The following is a 22,759-nucleotide window of genomic DNA, read 5'->3' as shown; positions in this document are numbered from 1 at the left end:
TTTTGCCCAGAGGGGGATCCTCTGTGTTTTGAATCTGAATACCCTGTAAGGTACTTACCATCCTGATTTTACAGAGGTGATTCTTTTACCTTTTCTTTAATTAAAATTCTTCTTTAAAGAACCTGATTGATTTTTCATTGTTCATAAGATCCAAGGGTTTGGGTCTGTGTTCACCTGTACAAATTGGTGAGGATTATTATCAAGCCTTCCCCAGAAAAGGGGGTGTAGGGCGGGGGGGTATATTTTGGGGAAAGACATCTCCAAGTGGGCTCTTTCCCTGTTCTTTGTTTAAAACGCTTGGTGGTGGCAACATACTGTTCAAAGACAAGGCAAAGTTTGTACCCTGGGGAAGTTTTTAACCTAAGCTGGTAAGAATAAGCTTAGGGGGTCTTTCGTGCAGGTCCCCACATCTGTACCCTAGAGTTCAGAGTGGGGAAGGAACCCTGACAGCGCCTATGACCAGAACAGCAGGTAAGAGCGGGTCAGCTCCCGCACTCCCAGCACGCGCTGGAGTCTCCTCACTAGGCAGAAGGCAGGGGCCATATTCACAGAGCTGAATGCACCATTCTGCATGAGGGAAGAGATATGGGGGTAAGGTCTCTGTGGGGAACTGTGACCTTCCACTGGGCGGCTCAGTAGACTCTTTGCTGCCTCGTCCCTCCCCTCCACGCTGCAAGTCCAGGCTGCCGCTCGGTGTGTATCAGCCATGGGTGGTGGCTGTGCCCCAAGTCAGGCAGAGGGGCACCAGTTTAATACTACTGTGTAGGGCCCCATAAATTCTAAGGACAGCTCCGAGGGTGGGGAGATCCTTACATGACTTACGTTAAGCATTGATCTCTACACAGAGATTCACCTGCGACTGGTCATGGGAAAAGTGTCAGCTAATGAATTATTCCAGTGAAATCCTAGTCGTGGCTAAAGTTCATTTGTGGAACCATGGAATAGACTTTGGTCTCTTGGCACCAGAGATGGGTCCAAGTTGCAAAGTTAGGTTCAGGAATCATATTTAGGGTTTCCACTATTGCCGGGCACAAAAATCAGGAATCAGGCCAGGTCAAAAACTCATGATATTAGCATAAAAAACATGATTTTTAAAAAAAAATACATTTGGGGATTTTTTGTATTTACTCTTTGGTTTGTTAGTCTTTAGCGTGCAATCGGGTCACATTTTCAAGCTTTTCTCCACAACTATGAGAATTTGAGAATTACATGAGAATTAAGATCTTTCTTTCTCGCTCTCTTAGTTATTTATTTTTTAAAACCACAGCACCTCCAGGAGCATTAAGAAAAGAAACAGATATCACAAGACTCATGAGAAAATCATGGGGGTTGGAAAACGTGTCATGGTTTGGCCCACTAGAGACAGGCCTGAGCCAGAAAGCTCAGACCTACAGTTGGATCTCAACATCCCCAAAGTTAAGAGAGGCTCTGGTTAGGGGCCATTTCTACTTTGTACCTACTTTCTGAGCCAAATCAAGCCCTGGTGTAAGTTCTTGCTTATAGCAAGCTGAATTTCACCCACGGTCTTCATTACCCCTACAAGACTAATTATAGAGCACAGTGAAACTGGATAACTATGGGCTTAATTATTTTTTGGGGCTGCTCTAACAGGTGGTGTCTTAATAGTTTGTTAACCAGGTAATGCTACAAACGTCAATCATTCTCCATGCATTTTAATGGAGAAATACACACCAGGGTGAAGATGAAGCAGAATTTTGCTTGGAGGGGGAAGGGAGGTGGGAAATGGGCAGGGGAAGAGGGGAAGCTGACACAGTACTGTGCAGTACAGAACATTATCATCACTGTCTTATTTGCATCTATAGGTAGCACAATGCAAATAAATGATCTGATAAACGCTAACTCTCTGTACATAATAGGCCAAGGGCAAAGAAAGGAGCAGACAGCTGAGAAGGATACTTTTATCTAAGTTTCATAACAAAACTCTCAGGGATAATGCATCTTATCTCTACATTTCAAACAAATAAAGAAATCACAGCATAAATTGTGGGGCAATGTGCTTTCTCCTACTGGCATGCATAGCAAAGCAAGGACTGCGTTCACTTCTGCAACTGGCTGGGGGCTAGAAGGCCCCATCGTGACCTGCTGTCTTTGACATCAATATGCAAAACCCCCATTGACTTAAACGCCCTGAGCAAAGCAGGTGATCCTGTCTTTTCTAAGAGAGATTGCAGCAACAAGAGTAAAAGCATGGGTGGTAGAAGAGTTTAATAGAATTCTACCCTACCGTAGAACTCTTTAGGTTGGCTTAAAAAACTCCTTCGTGTGGCTCTCACTCCCTGTTGAATTCTAGAGTAATTTAGAATTTCTGCAGACTTCTAGTAAGGGCTTGATCCTGCAAGGTGTGGAGTATAGTACTTAAGCATGTGCTTAACTTTAAGCTTGTGAGCGGTCCCATGGTTATGTGCTATGCTGGATCAGAGCCCATATGTCTAGCAACATACAGGATCCAGCCCCACATTTCTCTAGAACAGTGCTGCCTAGTGGACAGAGCACTGGACTGGGATCCAGGAGACCTGGTTTCTACTCCAGGCCACTGACCTGATGGCAATCTTTGGTAAGTCACTTCCTGCCCTGTACCTCAGTTTCCCCATCTGTGAAATGTGGATAATGATACTGACCTCCTTTGTAAAGTGTTTTGAGATCAGCTGCTGAAAAGTATTGTATAAAATCTAGTATGATTCTTATTAGGCACAGAGATCCCTTAAACTTTTGTTATCTACAGAAATCCCTAAATTGTCCCAGGTTGTTGACTGCTGAAGCACAAGTGCGTTTCCCTCTGGCTCAGCGGGGTGGGGAACCTGTCAGACAGCACACTGTCACTGTCAGTCAGATCTCCTACCAACATGTCATTCTGAATTCTAGCCACTTCTGAGAGCTTTCTCTTGACAGCCTTCTCTAAGCTTCCCAAGTGGGCAAAGCATCTTTCATTGCCACCTCATCTGCAGCATATAGGCCACCCAGCTAATGATTTCATCGCAATGCTTCTGCACAAGAGCAAAGAAGGAGAGAGGAAGTTTAGATGCCTCGTTTGATCTGTCACAGTCTTCACTACACGCCGATTTGCTGTAGCCCAGTGCACATCATCACTCAGGATGATGCTTTTGTCTGTGCTGACTGGAGATGTTGTTCGATGCTGGGAGCAGAAGGTTTAACTTCATTTATTTGAGATGGACCTGAAGCAAAACCACAGAGTCAGCCTCCTTTTATTCATATCTCTTTGTATTATAGAAGTCCCTAGGGGACTCTGGTTAAATCAGGGCTCCATTATGTTAGGTGCTACACATACACCAGAGAGAGAGAAAGTCCCTAAATGGACAAGGCCATGGGTGAGAGAAAAGGCGGCTTATCTCCATTCTAGAGATTGTGAACTGAGGCAGAGAGAGATTCAGTCCCTTGCTGAAGATCTCACACAAAAATCTGCGGTAGAACCAGGATTGGAACTCAGATCTTCTGAGTCACAGTCCAGTACCTTAACCTTGCAGGGAGTCAAACTGGTATTTATTTTGGTTTGGTTCAGGTTCAGGACCAACTGTATTCAATGTGTTCGGGTTCAGCTTCGGTTCCAGCCACTCAAAAAAAAAATCACCAGTTCAGATCAAATTTCAATCTTAGTGAAGTAAATTAGAAAAAAGGGGAGTTGAAACTTAAAATTGAAACTATTTTTATTTTTCACCATTTATTTAACTTGACATGAGTTGTCCTCGTGGTTTGGTGTTGTCAAACATTTTTTTATTTGTTTGTGCGGACTAAACTAACATCTAATATTTGCTACATAATATTGGACTTCTGCAGTGACAGGATACATTTGAGTTTGGGGCCTGGGCTTTAGCTCAGGGAGAGCAAATGGAGGGAGAGGCTGCCCCAGGGGTTGGGGATGGGAGGGAGGAGGTCCGCCTAACGGGGAGAAGGGTTGGGGTGCCAATACCTTTGCCTGTGGGCTTGACGCGTTATTGTTAACTTCTGGGACAAGGGAGCATTCCACCTCTTCTCTCCCCAGGGGGAAGTTGTAAGATTTTGCCATATGGTTGTTATTAAAATATGTTGTAAGGCTGGGAGGCGCCTACAGTTAGCTCTCCAGTGGCAACAAAAGAGGGGACCCACACCCAGGTGAGCGTTAAATGACTATCACCAGCCATTGAACAGCAAGGGAACTGTAAACAAGGGATTTACAATTCAATAAGACACAGAGTGCAAGCACCACACAATAGGGATGACTCAATGCTGTGACTCAGCAAGGGCCTACCAGGACATGCTTGGGCCAGTATCTTCCCTGGTTTCAGAGTAGCAGCCGTGTTAGTCTGTATTCGCAAAAAGAAAAGGAGGACTTGTGGCACCTTAGAGACTAACCAATTTATTTGAGCCGGGCACTGCCCTGCCCAGCTCGCTTCATGAGGCCATTCGGGGTCTAGCCCCAAAGGGCCTCAGAAAATGGGTCCAGGCTCTGGTCCTAGACAAAGAGAGGGGGCAGCAAGGCAGGGACAACTGACAGCCATGTACCCCTAACCCCAGGGATGGAGGGCAGGCCTGGAGAGCTTTCCTGCTCTTCTCGCAGGCAGTTATGATCACTAGATGGGTTTACAGGGACACAGTGCCTCCAGCAAGCACCTTGCCATGTTGGAAAGCCCGACTCCTGGTACCGAGTTTATGGGAAATGCTCATGGGACATGAACTGAGAATAAAAAATACAGGATGGTGGCATCATGACATCTCCTCTCTCCTCCCCCACTTGCACTGAAGGCAACAGGAACACGAGAAAGACAAAGACTTTGAACTGGGGAGACGGGTCTTAGGCTGAACAGAGAATTCAGCCTGTGTATTAAGAACTATAACCTGTCTGCAACATCTAGTGGGGCAAGAAAAGCTGCTTGATTCAAAACTTACTGAGTCTGATAACATTTAGGATTTGGAATGCGTGTTTATTTTTATTTCTTAGGTAACTATTTCTGGCCTTTATGCCTACCACTTATCACTTATAACCTATCTTTCTGTAGTTAAGAAACTTATTTTAATGTTTTATCTTAACCAGGGGTTTGCTGCTTGTCATTAGCAAAGCATTGTGAGCAACAGCCCAGGCTGGAGAGTTAAGGGGGCACAGCAGTCCCACCGTCCCAAGCTGCATGCCGGGGGTCCCATTATACCTATTCCCCCTCACCCAGCTCCCATCCTGATTTTTCACACTTGCTATCCGCTCACCCTACTCCAGTTCTGGTTCAGGTTCAGTCGGTAGAACAAAATTATGGATCAGGTTCAATTCCAGTTCAGATAAAAATAGCGGTTCAAAGTGGTTCTCTGGTTTCAGTTAGTTCTGGTTCCTCTCCCAGTGGCGCTGGAACATTTTGAATAGTGGGGGCGGAAAAAGCCAGCCCCCTAACCCCTGAGCTGAGGCTGGGAGCAGGGCTGTGTCTCCAGGAAGGGGGGACTCAGACAGGGGTAAGGGGGCTGAGTCTGGGGCCAGCAGCCAAGACCCTGTGTGGGGGGCCAGGAGTGGAGCCTGGGCACAGGGCTGGGAGCCAGGACTCTGCATGCGGAGCCAGTAGCGGAGCCCCATGTAAAACCTGGGGGTGCTGCAGCACCCGCCCATACTCTTAGTTCCCACCCCTGTGCCCACTCCCTGACCACAAACTACCCTGAACCTCAGAGACATCAGAACATGGATGTGGACTTTGCAGACGGCCCTTCTCTCTATAATAGGCCAAATGAAACTGCAGTGACTCTGAGGTAGTGTATACAATAGCAAGCATGGGATAAACACCTAGGCAGACAGATGGCAAGGAGTGCTGTCTAATAACAGCAAGTCACGGTGCTTTTGTAGCCTAATTTTCCTATAAAAAAAAGATGTGATTGAAAATGTACCCATTATGTCAGATGGCATCCAGGCTCTCTTCTTGGGCCCCCAAGTAACTGGCAGGGCTGCAATTGAAACAGATGCTCAGGGTTGTGTGGCTTACTCAGTAACAGCTTCTCTCTCTCTACCACCCAGCACAACAGTTATGCTGCCTTTGGTCAGTTCACCACCTTTGCTTTGCCTGTTGCTTCTAAGAAAAAAATCTCTGCACAACCCACAGACGTGAGGCCCTATTTCATTCCTTTCCCTCGTGCTTTCAGGTCAGAGGAAATCCTGGATGGTTTCTGGTTTCCTTTGAACACTGTCCATGCTCAGGGACCAGCAGCAGCCTCGCTGCATCATTTTTAGACACAACGTGGGATGCATTCTCCATCTCCTCAGAGGTGAGTTTTTCCCATCTCCACCTGTTTTGCGATCTCAAATACAGCGGTGCAGGCAGACCTCATTTCTTGCTGGGAGGGACACAAAGGGGTGACACGTAACCTCCCCACGCTCTCCCCGTCCGTCCCCTTCCCATGATACGCATCATGGGCCACATTGCCGGGGAGGGTGGCTCTGTTCTCCTCCCACTGCCCTGGAGCCTTCTGCTGTACAGACCCCAGGCAGGATTCAGGAGATGCAGCTGTGTGGAAGGACTGGGGGCTACCAGCGTGGAGCCGCCTGGCAGTCCACGTTCTGCTCCTTTACCACTGCTGATCAGGGCTCTCTGGAACCGCAGCGGGGAAAGGAGCAGAATGTGGGGCCACCAGGCAGCCCCACGCCGGCAGCTCCTCCGGCACAGCTGCTGTACCGCTGTCAGCCTCACCCCCCACCAGCCCTGTCCTCTGGCCGTGCTGCTGTACAGACCCCAGGCAGGAGGACTCAGGAGATGCCGCTGCGAGGAAGGGCTCCTCCTGTGTCTTTCCGGTACACCATGCCAGCTATAAATACCTTACTCATATGGTGTACTGTACCGTACCACCGTTCTTGCACCACCACTCAAATACCTCAAACTGGAGTAAAAGTCACTTGATAGGAGCATTCTGCAGTCTATTAACATAAAGATGCTCCCAGTCCGTACTTCTTGGAGACCATCATTCTCAGACTCTTTCCTTCTTCAGAACGCACTTTCACCAGTAAAGTTTTCTTCCCGTTTACATGAAAAAGATTCTATGCTCCGTAAAAATATCCTGGATCTGTGTTACAGCTACCTTTTCTGTTCTGTTCCTGATTCTCTGACCACGCTCACTGATGCCTTTTATTGCAGCTTTCCAAACTCAACACTTCTGTCTGGTGCCTTTATCTGCATCTGTAGGCAGCTTGTCTGTGTGCAACAACACTTTGTCAGCTTCCAGGGCAGGTGGGCGGTTTCCTATCTGGCTCCTTTAACACATGACACTGCACAAAAGAACTGCAGCTGGGTGGGTCAGCATGCGGCCTGAAACACTGTTTGCAGGTGGCCACCTTTCACAGGAGGGACTTAATGTGGGAGAAATAGGGAGCCATATGGGGACTGAAATTCAGACAGCCACTAAAACCAACGACCACAACCTGGAGGTAGCAGTAAGTACAGGCTACACCATTCAGCACTTGGCACTTCTATACAGCTTCTCTTCTTCAAAGTCCAATACTAGAATGAGCTGTTCTGTTCTCTCACTGGCCATATTTTGTTCTGTATGTGTACAGCCCCTAGCACAATGGGGCCCTAGTCCTAGGCACTATTGCAATAATAACCACCACCCCACGCAGAACTGAACAAAGCTTACCTCTCCCAGACCAGACACTGCAGGGTGCATCTAAAAAGAACTAGGAAATTATTACATACATTTATAACAGTGCCTGTTGTTGTAGCATTTGATATCACGCTATTTAATAAACCCTTCATTAGATTTACTTATAGGATAATGGGGAAGTAGGAAGGTCATTCATAAGTACCTAAGAGCCACAACGTGGAAAACTGGTTTAATCATCTCTATAAACTTGTGTCCAATTCACTCCTCCTTCTCCTCAATGTTTCTAAAGCTTTTCTGTCTGTAAGGGGACTGTTGCCCCCTTACTAACATTCAGTGGGGTGTTTTAGTTGCTAGCTCCCAGTACTAAAAGGGGAAGGGTCAATGGGGAATCAGGACTCTGAGACTGCCAGTCCCTAGGAGCAATGGGGAGAGACCAATGCTCCAGGTCAGCCTGAATGACAGGGCGAGCAGGCTATCAGGGAGTCACGAGGCCAGGGAGGTCCCGTCCTCCATGTGAGCTGGAATTGCCTGGGTCAGACAGAGTGGGGCCGAGCTAAGGAGAAAGCAGAGGCCCAAGCTGAGCTGGGGAGCAGAGCTGGGCCAGATCCAGAGGGACCAGAAAAGCAGCCCAGAGAGAGCAGACCCTGTCCTGGGAGCAGAGCTGCAGCCCCAAAGCCAGAGGCACAGCCCAGAGACAGCAGACTTGCCCTGGGAGGAGAGCTGCAGCAGCCAGAGCCAGAGGGGCCAGAAAAGCAGCCCAGGAGGCAGGGCAGTGCTGGGAGCAGAGTCACAGAAGCAGCCTGCAGAGCAGACCTGTCCTGGGAGCAGAGCTGCAGCAACCAGAGCCAGAGGGGCCAGAAAAGCAGCCCAGGAAGCAGGTCAGTGCTGGGAGCAGAGTGACAGAAGCAGCCTGCAGAGCAGACCTGTCCTGGGAGCAGAGCTGCAGCAACCAGAGCTGGAGGGGCTAAAGATGAGCCCCGGGAGCTGGAGGCAGAGCAGCAGCAGTAGTGCTGAGACAGAGTGGTGGAGCTGGGGCTGGAGCAGTCCGGAGCTGGGTGCGGTGAGCAGCTGGGGAGAGCGAGGGGGACCCTGGGCAGCAGGCCCAGCACAGGGAGACACCTCAGCCAGGAGGCTCTGCAGGCCAGGCTTGGATCATAACCCCGACAGGGCGGGGGCAACACTGGGAAGGAGGGTCCTCCCACTGAGAGCCTGAGAGCGTGTGGCTACCACCAGAGCGAGTGTCCAACCCACAGCATCCCTGCAGCACAGCCAGGGCCTGAGAAGGAGGCCTGGGACTTACAAGGAACAGACTGTGAACTGCCCTGACATTCTAGAGACACTGTTTGTGATGTTCCCCGCCACAGAGCGGGTTGATGTGTTTCCTTTAACCTTTCCCATTTTTCCTTATTCTTTTTAAAATTAATTGTTGATTAAATAACTTGCATTTGTATGTATGTATGTAATGGTCAGTGGGTCAGAGAAGTGGCCAGTGCATAGAGTGTACCCTGGAGTGGGGACTCCCTAGCCCCTGTCTTGGGTGACCACAGCAGGGTTGGGGGTCGAGCCCCCCAGGAATCCTAGGCCCAGCCTTGTTGGGGTTACGAGGACTCTGCCAGACAGGAGAGAGGAAGGGGAGTCCTCAAGAGCAGGGAGGCCACTGGGTAAAGGAAGTGGGAGCGAGGACTCAGATCCTTTCACTAGCCCACTTCACCAGGGTAGTGCAGAAGCCAGGAAAGTTCCCCACAATAGCGGGACTATTCCCCCGCTTACATATCCATTCAAGTGCTGACAAAGTGGTTGTACTGTCCCAGCAAGCTGTTATGGGCGGTGGGTAGAAGAGGCTTGGGGAGGCTGAGCCTCCCCAAATAAGGCAAGAAATGCCAGATGCAACACACTTCTCTTTAGAGGCAAGCCAGCCCACTGTCTTTGGAGCACCACCACCGGAAGCTCCTGAAAAGGTGTGGGGCCGCTGGTGCCCAGACTGAGGCTCCACTCCCATTTGGCCTCTTCCCCCGTGGCCCTGCCCATGCTGCGCCTCTTCTCCCTATCACTGTGCCCTCGCTCCCCCGAGGCCTTCCCCGCCCGCTCCTCTCAGCCCTCTGCCCCAAGGCCCTCCCCACCCACCACTCACTCTTCTCTGCCCCTTCCCCCGCCTCCCGTTGCTCGCCCTTAACTCAGGAAAAAAGGGGGAGGGCAAAAAAAGGGGCAAAGGGGGGGGGGAGGAGGTCGAGCAAGGCTGGGGCCTAGGGCGGAGCAGGGGGCAGAGCCACAGTCCAGCTGCCGATGGCCCCCCTGCCACTTCTAGAGATCTTCCGGCGCTCACGCCACCTATGAATAGAAGCTTCTATAGTGAGCAAGCTCTATATGTCCTTTTGGTCTGACCCAGGCTGAGCACTGGGGCTCTTTCGCTTATGCTTAAAACTTCTTGCTGCTCACCCTCCAAGCAGCATAATAATACAGTTCCTCCTTGTTAGGGGTTTTTCCTCCCTACCCTCTTCTGCTTCAAGTTGCAAATTTAGCTGATGGGTAGAATTCACTTGCATGTCTGCTCTTCACAGGGGCTGCAGGGTGGGGGGAGAGCCAGCAGCAATATTTTTTGTGGTCTGATAGTTTGCCTGATATCGATGGGACTTCTTCGTCCGGCAGGACATTGTCCTTTCTGTTGGAGACTAGTATTTCACACTAGTTAATGCTTCTATCCCGGCTGCTACAAAGGCTTACAATGCAAATGTTCAATTATCACCTTACGACATGGGACAGAGAGGTTAGACGTGAGATTGATACATGCAGGAACTTACAAACATTCAGTACAGCCTAAACAAAGCACATTTGTATTAATCTAATACCAATTTGACCAATAGTAACACCCAGGTTAGCCAGACCGGTTTCAGCTATGGATTTGTCAGTGTTCCACTGAGGCATGGAGTCCTTAGCATAAGCTGGCACCTGACTGGCCAGCATCACAAGGGCAACAACAATGGGGAGAGATACCGGGGGAAGGAAGTGCGTAGAAGGAAATATTAAAAAACAGGATTATTTAGTGCTGGCCTACACACAGATTTTGCACCACTAGTACTGTATTGGTTTAGAAAGCAGTATAGTTAAAGCGGTACAAATGTGCCTTTGCTGGTACAGTTTATGCCTGTAAATTTACAGGAAAGCTACAGCAATGGAAGTGTCTTTTTACCCATATAACTACATCCACACTAGGGGGTTGTACTGCTTTAACTATATCTGTTTCTAAAGCAATATATTTTGAGCCGTACCAAGCTGTGCAGACCAGCTCCCAGTGTAGAAAGGAGAACGGCAAAGAGGTATGGGGGTGGGGAGGGAGAGCATGCGCTCAGCATACCTATTTACCCTAGCCTACAAGACAGCGCTCAAAATTAAAGAGCTGCTTATTTGAAATTGAAAAGGGCAAATTATTTTTTTGTTGTACTCCTCTTATAATTAACTCATGATACTTGCTGTCGCAGGGTATTTTCAAGGTGTACGCTCAGTGAGATTCATGGAGGCCAGTGGCAGGAATGAGAAGTTGAACAATGGACCAGATGTTGCTCTCATAGTACCAGTGGTAAACCAGAGTAACTCTACTGAAATCAGTTTAGTGGTTTTGGATTTACACACGTGTGGGTGAGATCAAAATCTGACTCTGCATCTGCCAACACAGTGAACTAGGATTTTAATTACAAGGATTATTGATCCTCACGCTTCAGGGAACAAGCACCCTGCTGAGTTCAGGAAGGAGCTTCTCCTGCCCTGCCCCTTTTGCTTCGTTATGGCACACATTGTATCTACTGGTCAGGCAAGGTTCACATTGTATCTACTGTACAGAGAGAGAGAGAGAGAGAGCGCGAGCCAGATTCTGCTCTCACATAGACCAGGGTAAATCAGGAGGAACTGGTGAAGTCACCAGCATTACACTGGTGTAAGGAAGAGCAGAATCAGCTCCCTCTGCCTTTGTATTAAAGAAAAGTAACTGTTTTGATCCAAGTAAGTTAAAGAAACAATTACTGCTCAACTCCCAGGCTGGTTCTACTTGCTACCAGAGAACAAAGAGCTCCCAGCATGTTCCGAAGGAATAGGGAGCTGCACCTCACAGAAACACCACGGCTCATATTCTTCCAGGTACGTGCCACACACAAATACGCCCCCCTGAGCAACATAAGTTTCACTGGCATAAGCACCCGTGTGCACAGCACTATGTTAGTGGCAGATGCTTTCCCACCAACATAGCTACCGCCGCTTGTTAGGTAGTTTTATTTATGTCAATGGGAGAGCTCTCTCCCATCGGCATAGAGCAGCCACATGAGCAATCTTACAGTGGCATAGCTGTATCAGTACAGCTGTGCCGCAGTAAGCTTGCTAGTGTAGACATGGAGACTTCAAGAGAGACAAGAAGGTGAATAGCAAGAACCTTAGCTCAGAGATGGCATAAATATATACTTGTGACTCACCAGCCACTCAAACCCAGACACCATCTGAAATATACCAGGATGGGAGAGGAAGGCCAATGAGTGACAAAGGGGAGAGGACTCCTGCCTGGAATTACATCAACTTGGCTGCTTTCCACTGATCCAGGCCATCATCTAACAGGGGGCTGCACACACCGGTGCTGGAACTAGGGGTACTGGGGGTGCACCTGCACCCCGACTTGAAGTGGTTTTCATCATATAAAGGGTTTGCAGTTTGATTCAATGGCTCTCAGCACCCCCACTATACGAATTGTTGAATGGGTTCTTGAAGACTGGCTGGGGATTAGAGGAACTATACTGCCAAGACAGAGATGGGCGCAAATCAGAAATTCCCAGATCCCAACCAGGGGCCAGTGCAAGGATATTTTGCACCCTAGGCGAAACTTCCCACCCCCCGGCACATCGGTTCATTGAGGGGCAAATCCCAACAAGCCTTTATAGCTCTAACTGCACCTGTTACCTCTTGATTATTAAAAAGATATTTCTTAATGATCAATAATGAATACAATCATAATATACAAGGGCAGAGGGGATATTTTATTCTTGGGTTATAAATCTTTTTCCTCTTACAATATAAATCATACATGCTGCTAAGAAGGAAGGTCTTGTGTGAGAGTCACATGCCTGGGAGTGAGCAGATCCATGTTCTATTCCCAGCTTTTCCTCAGAATTCCTGCAACACACACATTCTTCTTCCTTGCAAGGCAACTCAGAGGAACATCTAGAAGAGCTAGCTCTTAAATAGACACATCCTTGGGCCAACATGACACCCATATGCCTCATTTTCAATTGAATAGGCACATTGCCTCCCAAGAACTCCAGCGAGCAGGGATAGGGCGTGTGCATGGCACACCATCCCTAGAGGACATGCTACCATATTTGCAACCAATGTGGAGAAAGGTGTAAGGGGAACATGACCAAGTCTGCGGCCCAGCACATTTTGAGGGAATTTGTGCACCAAGGGTCCCCAGAGTGAGTCCCTGAAGCAGGGGTACTTGCAACCATGTTCTATGTGTCCTAGGGTGTAGGACAACACATATCTGTCAGTTTATGGTTCAAGAGCCTTCAAATGCCATTGCATCTACTAACTGATGATTAGACAATACAGCACTGAAGCACTTGCATAACTTCAACCATGTGAGTAATCCTGCTACGTTTAAAGTTACTCACATGCTTCAGTGCCTGGAAGCACTGCCACTCTGGTAGTGGAGTTATGTATTACCCTTCCCATGGCGCGGTGTTTCAAAAATATTAATATTAAAGATTTATATTGCCAGAGGCGTCAACCATGTTGGGGCCCCATTGTGCTAGGAACTAAATTGATACATAGTAAATGATAGTCCCCAGGTGTTTACAGTCTAAAGACGTGATATAACAGGTGCATAGGCAAACACCTGGGCAGGTTGTCCGTGGTGCATATGGCTGTGGGATGTTTCTTTTAGGATGAAATCCAAATTAATAAACAAAGTCACTTGGCATAGCCTACCAAGAATCAACTTTGCAGTTGACAAATCCCACTCAGTTAATTGCTCATCTAACTTTCAGCAACTTTCATGAAAATCTAGGCTCTTTATCTCTTAGATAAAAAAATATGTATTTCTCTCCCTGCATCCTCTGGAAACCTAACTACTTGATGGCTTAGTTGATATGGAGTTCATTGTTTTTCAGTTGACTTTCAAAATGTGCAGTGCAAATATTTGAGTAACAGTACCTCAAAAGGCAGAAGGGGGGGGGTGAGGTTGTTTTTCCATACTCAACTTTCAAAATCATTTTCTCTCTCTGTGAATTTTTAACAATACTAAAGTTAGTAAAACAAGACTTTTTTTTAAGATGTGATGGTCCAAGTATAAACAAACAAAACTCCCTCTTCCTATAGACATCTTAGCTCCACACATTCTCTCTCGCTCTCAGCAAGGGATTCAATTAGAGCTTGGCACATTTTTTCAGGTGAATCGTTTTTCTGATGAACACCATTCAGTCAACCTGAAACTACTCATGAATCTAATACAAATTTGCTGAATAGTTTCAGCGAGAGAGACATTTCCAGACTAGATTCACAAAACAGCCAGAGAAGGCAGAGGTTGGGTACTTTATAGCTTTTAGCACAGTGCACTCACCAGGGATGTGGGAGACCTAGGTCTGAGTTCCTCCCCTGGAGCAGGGACTTAAACCCAGGTGTCCCCCAAGCTCTGGAACAAGGATTTGAACCCAGCTCTGCCCTAACCAGCAGGCTCTTAGCTCTTCTGGAGTGGGTCTCTCTCTCCATCTCTCCTGTTGAAATTGTTGTGCTTTGTATGAAATACTTGAATAGTCATTGGGCCAGAGAGCAAGACACAATGAGAATAACTCTATTGTCTGGAGATTAGGGCACTCCCCTGGAATGTGGGAGATCCAACTTCAAGTCCCCGTGCCAATGAACCTTTAATGCCTTAAATACTGGTCTAAGGCTATGTCTACACCAGCACTTTTGTCAGTAAAATTTTGTCTGTCAGGGGGTGTGAAAAAACACACCCCGACTGACATAAGTTACACTGAAAGAAGTGTCAGTGTGGACAGAGCTATTTTGGTGGGAGAGCTTCTCCCACCGACATACCTAATGCCACTTGTTGGGGGTGGTTTAATTATGCCAAGGGGAGAGCTCTCTTCTGTCAGCATAGAGCGGCTACATGGGAGACCTTACAGCAGCGCACCTACATCAGTACATCTGTGCCGCATTAAGGTGTCTAATGTAGATGTAGCCTAAAAGTTACAAGGGGGCCCACCATCTTCATTCAACCTAGCACAGACTTCTTCAGTTCACTGATATTTTCCACAATGTGTAGATCCGGGTCAACCAAAACCAAATATTTTTTCCAATACCAGCAAACCAAAAAAAAAAGTGGTTAGTTTTCACACTGCCCTATTCACAGTGCTTCCCCCCGCCCCTCTGCAGAATCCTCAGATCAGGACATTCCCCAACACACAGACAAACGCGCACACCAGGAGACCGGTAAAGTTCTTCTCACAGAGCAGCGCCTGCAGGCACCTAGTATATGTCAGAACGGTACAGCAAATGAAATTCCTGCAGCCTATCCCACTGTGTGCTCCCTCCCACTCCGCATACACCCGCTCTACCCATCCCTGCTTTACAACCCCATCACTGCCTGCTCCTCTCAGCGTGTGTCCTTCTCACAGCCCGTAACTGTCTCTTCCCATCCCTTTTGCTACCTGGCCCATGCACTCCTTAACCCTAACAGTACCTGTTGCTTGTCCCTCTCACAGCCCTGTGCTCTCCACCCCCCTAGCAATCCCTCGGTGCCCATTCCCTTTGCTATCCATCCACCTCTTTGCCAATCTCTCTAGCATCCCTTGCTGCCAAGTCCCCTCACTACCCATTTCCCCCTCTGGTGCCCCTACCTTCTCACCTCAGAATTTCCATTGGAAATCAATAAGGAAAGTTCCCTTCAGTTGGTCCCTCAAAATGAATTCATTTACTTTCTTCAGGTCCCTCTTCCTAGCCTAACAGCGGTGGGGGCTTCTCCCTCTTTCAGACTCCTTTGCCCACCCATCAAAATACTCCAGGCACCCCTGGACTCCAGCAAGCAGTTCTGTTGAAATGTTCGTGAAGCCTGCAAGGTGACTGCCTCAGTGACAATCAGGGGCTGTGGAGTCCCCTGCGGCCCCAGCACTGGCAGCATGACGTACAGACTCAAACAGACACAGGGACAGAACAGTTACCCAGCTCACCTGAATCCAGCTTAAGTCTCCGCAGGCAGTGAAGTGCAGTACTGTCCCACTGAGTCACCAACAGGCAATTCACTATACACAAGAAGAGGCAAGTCAAGGTGCCTACAATTCTGAGAGAAATGGGGTTGGGCAAAAGATTCTTCCCTCCCACCCCCCTCCATCAGATCTCCCTGTTAAATGATTATCAAGTTCACTGGTGGGTGGAGTGGGAGAGAGGGGGAATGTGTGTGAGCAATGGAAATTTCTCCTCACCTCCCTTCCCTCTCCAGACCTTGACCTATAATAAGAGGCACTGGCAGAGAGAGAAGGAGGGAAAGAGGCCATGCCAGGCAGAACTAAGGTCAGAAGTTTGCAGGCAACAGTTACAACATTCAGTGGAACTAATCCAAGTCCCTTTACACTCACTGGAACGAAACAAGCTCTCCTCTCACACACAGTTTGATAAAGCCTAACCAGACTGCCTCACATTCCCAGCTCTTTAAACTGTGGAATCCCCTTACAGTGCCCTGGGACATGGAACGAATCACCTCAAACTCCACCAGGAATGATTATGCTAAACCTGCTTCAGTGCTGGAGCTCAGAACAGAATAACAAGAATGAAGAATCCAGCTGTCAACCTGCAGAATGCAATGGAGGAACTGGGAGCTGTGCGAGGGGGATAAATATTTATTCTACTGCACTCAGGGCAACATATTGAAATGTCTGCGTTTTTACCACGCACATACACGTACACCCAGTCTGAGTTCATGGCTGGTGTAACACTATAGTTGTGGGCCAGTATCAGCATGCCCAAAGCCTTTATTTTGACACATGCCAATTGACCCCATTGTTTTCACGTGAGGACGGGTCTTATTTAAAGGAACACTCCCCATGTGTGTTTCAGAAATGCTCCGATTTCCTCTTTAGAGCAACGTCTCTGTAGCTGTATTTGTATCTCTTTCTGTAGTGATTTTGGCAGGGCTACTCACATGATCAGCTGCAGGACCCAGGATGCCAGTGCCTCCAGTTTTCTCATTAGCATTCAGTATCTTCCCCTCTCTTTGGCGCCCATCCTGCAGACACAGACCCATGTGCTAAAGCGAAGTGTTTGCAGGATCAGGGCCTATACAGTCACACAGGGCTCCAGCACATTTCCTGATCCATTTATCTGGGTTGGACACTACTGGGTGCCCAGCACCCTCAGTTGCCATCAGCGGTAGCCCATTAGGTGGAAGTTGAGGGCACTTGGGGAGCAGCAGGAAGCACCCAACTCTGGGCTGTGCTGGGCCTTCTGAGAGACTCTGTGGGCTCTTTTATATCAATTCCCAACAAAATCCTGCTTAGACTCCAAAAGGGAGCTGGTAAATCTGCAAATACTCAGTGACTCCTGATGGAGGCAAGGAGCTCAGGGACGTCTGGGCACCTGTGAATGGTAGTTCCACCAGCATAAGCCATAAGACAGCCACTCAGGATTGCGTTTTACGAAGCAGGGGGAAAGGGCCTATGTTCTATTTTGGAGTGCACTTGTCTCCATACAACCACTGAACTGTAGGGCCAGAGCCTGATCCACTCTACCAGTCCCCTGGGCCGCCAGTGCCACATAAAGACTCTTTAAAGCTGCTTTAATTGGGCTGCTGGGAAGTCCTCCAAATTGGGGAAAAGCTGCATGCTGCCCCTTCCCAGCTCCAGTGCTCCCAGTATAGGGGACAGATTCAGGCTGGGACTAGAGGGCTGCTCTGTTCTGCTGATCTCTGGCTGGTGGAACAATCCCTTGGAGCTATTACAGCCAGTATAAGTTGCATGAAGAATCCATTCACTGAGAACCAAACTGGCCTACAGCACCCCTGGGACTTAGGGGAGGGTGGTCACCTTTCCAATGGATAACCAGACCACGGAGGCTCCACCCCCTGCCCCACATCTTCCCCCCAAGGTTCCACCTCTGCTCTGCCTCTTCCTCCCGAGGTCCCACCCCTGCCCCCACCTTTTCCTCCACCTTTTCACCTCTGCACCCTGCACCCTCTGCACCCTGCCAGCTGCACAAGCAGCCTGGCCCCAGAGGCGGCTGCTGCGCTGCCTCCTTCCCTCTGCTTAGAGTTGCCACGGATTAAAAAAGAACGGACATCGGGGCTTGTCAAATGGCACCCAGACACACAAGCCAAACTCCAGACTGTTCGGGTGAAAATCAGACGGGTGGCAACCCTAGCATGAAGGTGCCCCGTGGCCAAACCTAAGGATCAGAGGCCTAGTTCTAGTATTAAACATGAGCATGCTAGCTACTGTCAAAGCACTTGGCTTTAATCAAGAGATGGGCTGATGCAGCAGTAAGGTCCCCCCACCTGGGCACAGAAATAGGCCTATTCTTGTCTCACTTATGACAGGAGAGTCAGGCTCTATAAATCTCCATTGGGGCTAGATTTAAGATCTAACAGGGCTAAGTCTGAACATCAAGGCCTTGTCTTAAAGATGTACTGCTTTAAACCATAGCAATAAAGTTCAAGTGGTACAACCCACGCTAGCATGGGAGCAGTTATACTGGGATAAAATGGCTTATGTTGGCATAGCTTATTTCGAGATGGGAATGGGAATATACTGACATTTGTAGAGCTGGTAGAAAATGCTGATTAGAAAATGCCGAAACATTTTGAGGAAATGTATTGATTTCTCCTACATTTTTCAAATGGAAATGATCAGCATGTTTAAAATTTTTATATACTGTAAAACCAAAACATGTAAATAAGGGCCAAACAAAATATTTTGGAATATTTTGTTTTGCAAAAAATTCAGAGATTTCTACTTTTCATCCCGATCCAGGACAAAATGAAAACTCAACAGCTCAGAATTTCCCAAGGGATGGAAATTCCATTTTTTGCCAAGCTATACTAGTATGAGGCGCCTTTGTACTGCTATAACTGCATCCACACTTGGAGTGGTGCACGTATAACTATTTTGATATAAAAAATAATCTCTCTCTCTCTCCCTACGCTCCCTCCCAACCCCCCAAAATAGCTACAGTGGTACAAACTGTGCATAGACCAGGCCTGAGCAAGACCTATCAAAGCTGGAATACACTTACTGCTCTTAGCAGATCCCTGGGAATGAGGGAGACAGTCCCAGATCAGAGAGCGCATGGATGCATAACTTGTGTTGATAACCAGAGGCATTCTGAGGCACACCATATGCAGACTCCTAACTAGCATACCTGCGGAAGATAAGTACATGACAGCAAACTGATCTCTGCGTTTCAAGATTTCTCTTCTGGAGTTCCTAAGATGCAAAGGCAACTCTAGGGAATAAACAGCATGTACTTGAAGTTCACAGCAGCCACTAAAATGGGGAGGGCAGAGAAATAATAAAAAGGGACCTACCAGCATAGAGGTGAGAAACATGGACAGGAAACACCAAAATGAGATTCAAGCCGGAAAATAAACCCAAGCCTCTGAGATATCATCTTGAAGCACAGCTATGCACAGGGAGAAACGTAGAAAGCAGTAACTCCGAAAGCACGGCTCAGGTTGGGGATGCAAAGGGTAGGAGGTGGTATTTTACAAGCTCCACCCACAAAATAAACTCCACCCACTTCAATCACCAAATTGAGGTGCCACTCACAGTAGACTACAGATATTCAGTATATGATCATGTACGTCACTTCGCTCCACTGGAATCCCTGACCTCACGTCCCCCTCAGTATGACTTCAGTATGCCCATAGGCTCTACTCCAGGGGTTCTCAAAACGGGGAGGCGTGACCCCTCAGGGGGTCGTGAGGTTATTACGTGGGGGGTTGTGAGTTTTCAGCCTCCACCCCCAAACCCACTTCACCTCCAACACTTATAATAGTGTAAAATATAAAAAAGATATTGTTTTAATTTATAAGGAGGGTCACACTCAGAGGCTTGCTGTGTGAAAGGGGTCACCAGTACAAAAGTTTGAGAACCACTGATCTACTACATCTTTGGGCTTTGCCCTCTGATTGCAGGGGAAGAATGCTGGTGGTATCTCCCAAATGCCACCCATTTGTGACATCAAAATGAGACATCATTTGCAGGGAATTGTGCAGATCTGTGATCCTCCCTCTCCTTTCTTCCACGAGCAATGAAATACTTAATGATATTGAAATTTAAATTCTCATCACTGGGCATCTTACGTTATCGCCTCCCTGATATGAATGAGGAAATTCACACCTCTCGGAGCTGTTGTTCCAGACTCTCTTGCAGAATCATTTGTATATCGGTAACACTCAATTTTCATTTTCAAGTTTAGAGGTGCCAGTAGGGTGTACATGGGCATACTGGCTGTTTCCAAGCCCTAGCTGAAAACACCTAGCAGCTATAATGGAAAGTAAATCAGACCTGAGTTAGCAAAGAGACTTGATTGCAAAATAACCCAAGGCACTTTTGAGCTGTGTACACAAAAGTATCGTGTCCTGGACTGGGGAGGAATAGTCCTTCTTCAGACGGCTCTGGTACAACCACATGTGGAACATTAAATTCGGTTCTAGTCACCCCATCAGGGTGTATTATCTTTTCCTCAGCATCTCCATGGGGCTGAGGGAACCAATGGGCGGTTTGATCCCACTCTGCCTGTTATCAATAGGTTCAGCTGCCTTTGCCGTTCATAGTGGTGTTTCCAGAGACAATTTGCAAGTTGGTTTAGATGGGAGGAGCCCATCCTTAGGGAAGGACTTTCCTGGACCATTGACGTCAGGAAGAACCAGATCCCCTTGTAGGCTGTCTCAACAAAGAGGCCGAGAACAGACTGGGCCACATTAGACGTGGTTCCTCCTGGTCCAGCACGAAGCAAATGGAAAGAGAGCAGTTTGAGAAGCCCAAAGCACTGTTGCCCATGCTCTACCTATTCTATGGAGAGGGGACTCCGTTTCCAAGGGTGCCACCCAGTGCCTTTCACACCAAGGTGCTGTCCTCTGGAGGATCACTCGTCTATTTGGAGCCCATTCTCAGCTTGCCAGGCACACAAGGTGCCTGCCAGACATGGGCCATGGCACTCCTAAGGGACTGATGCTGAGCTTGACAGGCTAGTATTTAGTCTGCCCCTTCAGCCTATGGATGCCTTTGTTATTTTCCATTGGCTAACAATGGGAATATGTTATATCGCAGCAGTATTCCTCTCATCCCAGCTCTCTATTCACCTCTTGCCAGCTGACAGGGCTCTTCTGCCTCCAATTCTCCCTGCCCCTTTCTTCAAGCAGGTGCAGGTTTTAGTCAAATTCTTTGGATCTATTTTTCACCCTTTCACCTCTCTGTTTAGTCATGATGTCTTCCATCAGCCAGCTTGGGGCCGTTCCAGGGAACTCCCTTCCTGGCACACCAGAGAGACTCTGTGGGTGTGGAAGGGAGGGGTTGCCTACAGGAGGCATGCAGACCTTTCCCAGGGGCAATATCAGTTCCCAGGATCCTCGTTCCTGAAACAGCAGAGCCATCCCAACATGCCCACAGAGATACTGCAGCCCATCCCAGTGCTCAAGCTCCTGGGAAACACTCTCTGACCTCAGCAGGTGCCAACGTTCTCATGGCTGCATAGTTACAGTGTTGCCATCTCTTGGGATTTTATCACAAGTCTCATTGTCACGTTTTTCCGGACCCCCCCCCCCAGCTCCTAGAATTACTCCTGAGGGACATTCTGCACCCCAAAAGTTAAAATTCTGCTAATTTTATTTCTCAGAATAACACTACATAATCACACCAGTTTCAATTATTTTGGTAATTTATTTCAAAATACCTGTCAGCAAGTATGTCTGTGACAATACCGACACACACAAAAATTCCACATTGCGCAGTGGCACAGAATTCCCCCAGGAGTACAGAATTATGGGATGAGGGGAGACTCAGAGCGTTCATTTAAAAACTTTCTAGTTCCACGGGTTGCAGAGAAAAGCTTGGCAACGTGACCTGAGTGCACCCAAAATGTCCAGAAACCAGAAGGCAAAGAAAAAGAACCCCAACTTAGTTACTTTTAAAGTCTCATGATTCTGGGAGACCAGATCATGATTTCTGAAGGCTTGTGGGGTGGCATATTGATAATGCATGGACCGCGGCTATTCCTCTCCCTGGGACCACGTGAACTTCACAATCATTAGCAGGGATAGAACCCAGATCCTTCTGCTGAAAAGGGCCCTCTAAGAGTATGTCTACACTTCACGCAGGAGGTATATATTCCAGCTTGAGGAGACATACCCAAACCAGCTCCGATTGAGCTATCACGCTAAATATGCAGCGTAGCCACAATGGCACATGGTGGGGTGCTAGCCGCCCCAGATACAGGCCTAGTGTCTTGGATGATCACATACTCACCCGGCTAGCCTCTCCCATGGCTTGCATTAGTGTGGCTACTCTTCTATATTTAGCATGCTAGCTCGCTCATTGCTAGCTTGGGGTATGTGCTCTCGGGCTGGATTTACACCTCCAGCTCCATGTGCAGCTGAGCTAACGTGAGTTAAAGACAACTCTGGTAACTGTGCTAGCGTTAGGTCTTATTGCCACCGTGGGCCTCAAGGACAATGCACTCCCCCACCCACCCCCACACACACACGATCATGCCCAATGCTCTAGCTAGCAGAGGGCACACACCAACCAGGACATCCAGGCATGCCCACAGACACCCTGCAGCACCACCCTAGCAACAACAGCAATTGCTAGGAGCCCCTCTCCTGGCATGGCGGGCACAGCTCTCTCCCCATCAGCCACGCTGCCTCCAGAGATAGTAGAGTACCTACCGAGGTCCTGGAAATAAGGTCAATTTCAGACAGCGCCCCTCACCCCGTAGTTAGTGTCGCTCTTGATCCACCAGCAGAGCAAACGCTGGGGATGCAAACAGTGGCTCTCAAATACTATTGATGCAATCTAGGAAATTACTGCATTCAAACAGCCAGTGCTGATATAAGGGTATGTTTCTCCCATGTGTTCTTTAGCACCCATGCTGCCTCCTCCAATCAAGTGGGGCTATCAAGGGACAACTCTAATATTTCCCCTCCCCTATCTTTGCACCA

At 48.1% G+C, this 22,759-nt stretch overlaps 1 protein-coding gene across 1 annotated transcript in view; it reads right to left on the bottom strand.

Moving 5' to 3' along the window:
• Positions 1–15,886, bottom strand: part of LOC125626323 (sodium- and chloride-dependent betaine transporter) — a 65,478-nt gene extending 49,592 nt beyond the window's left edge. The window contains exon 1 of the mRNA XM_048829118.2: positions 15,780–15,886. The gene's annotated coding sequence lies outside the window, so the exon portion shown is untranslated. The remainder of the gene's footprint in view (positions 1–15,779) is intronic.
• Positions 15,887–22,759: the final 6,873 nt, after the last annotated feature.

The sequence above is a fragment of the Caretta caretta genome, chromosome 1 (assembly GCF_965140235.1).
Source record: "Caretta caretta isolate rCarCar2 chromosome 1, rCarCar1.hap1, whole genome shotgun sequence".
In the NCBI taxonomy this organism is placed as follows: domain Eukaryota; kingdom Metazoa; phylum Chordata; order Testudines; family Cheloniidae; genus Caretta; species Caretta caretta.
Note: the sequence above shows the minus strand (reverse complement) of the source record. Positions and strands in the feature narration are given on the sequence as shown.